General features: G+C 55.8%; 1 non-coding gene across 1 annotated transcript in view; it reads left to right on the forward strand.

The window, feature by feature from the left end:
• LOC125773461 (large subunit ribosomal RNA) overlaps positions 1–29 on the forward strand; it is a 4,179-nt gene extending 4,150 nt beyond the window's left edge. The window contains exon 1 of the ribosomal RNA XR_007420124.1: positions 1–29. This exon is cut by the window's left edge and continues 4,150 nt beyond it. This is a non-coding gene — a ribosomal RNA (large subunit ribosomal RNA).
• The last annotated feature ends 236 nt before the right edge of the window (positions 30–265 follow it).

The following is a 265-nucleotide window of genomic DNA, read 5'->3' on the forward strand; positions in this document are numbered from 1 at the left end:
TCTCAGGCGACCCATGCTTGGTGGTTAGTGCTTGCGCGTGCGCGCCCCGTGTGTGCTGGAATTGGCCAACCAGTGCACATTGGTGGTGCGTACCGTGACTTGCACCATGTGACGAGAGTGTTGAAGAACACTGTGTGGTGACTCTATGCCTATGTGATGGGGTGCTTGTAACACACGACCGAACCGACGGCTCGTTGGATGGTCACGACAGTGTGGTGCAGGTGCGCCCATGTGTAACGAATACATTGAGTGCCGTTGGAGGTTA

This window comes from Anopheles funestus, assembly GCF_943734845.2.
Source record: "Anopheles funestus chromosome X unlocalized genomic scaffold, idAnoFuneDA-416_04 X_unloc_34, whole genome shotgun sequence".
NCBI lineage: Eukaryota > Metazoa > Arthropoda > Insecta > Diptera > Culicidae > Anopheles > Anopheles funestus.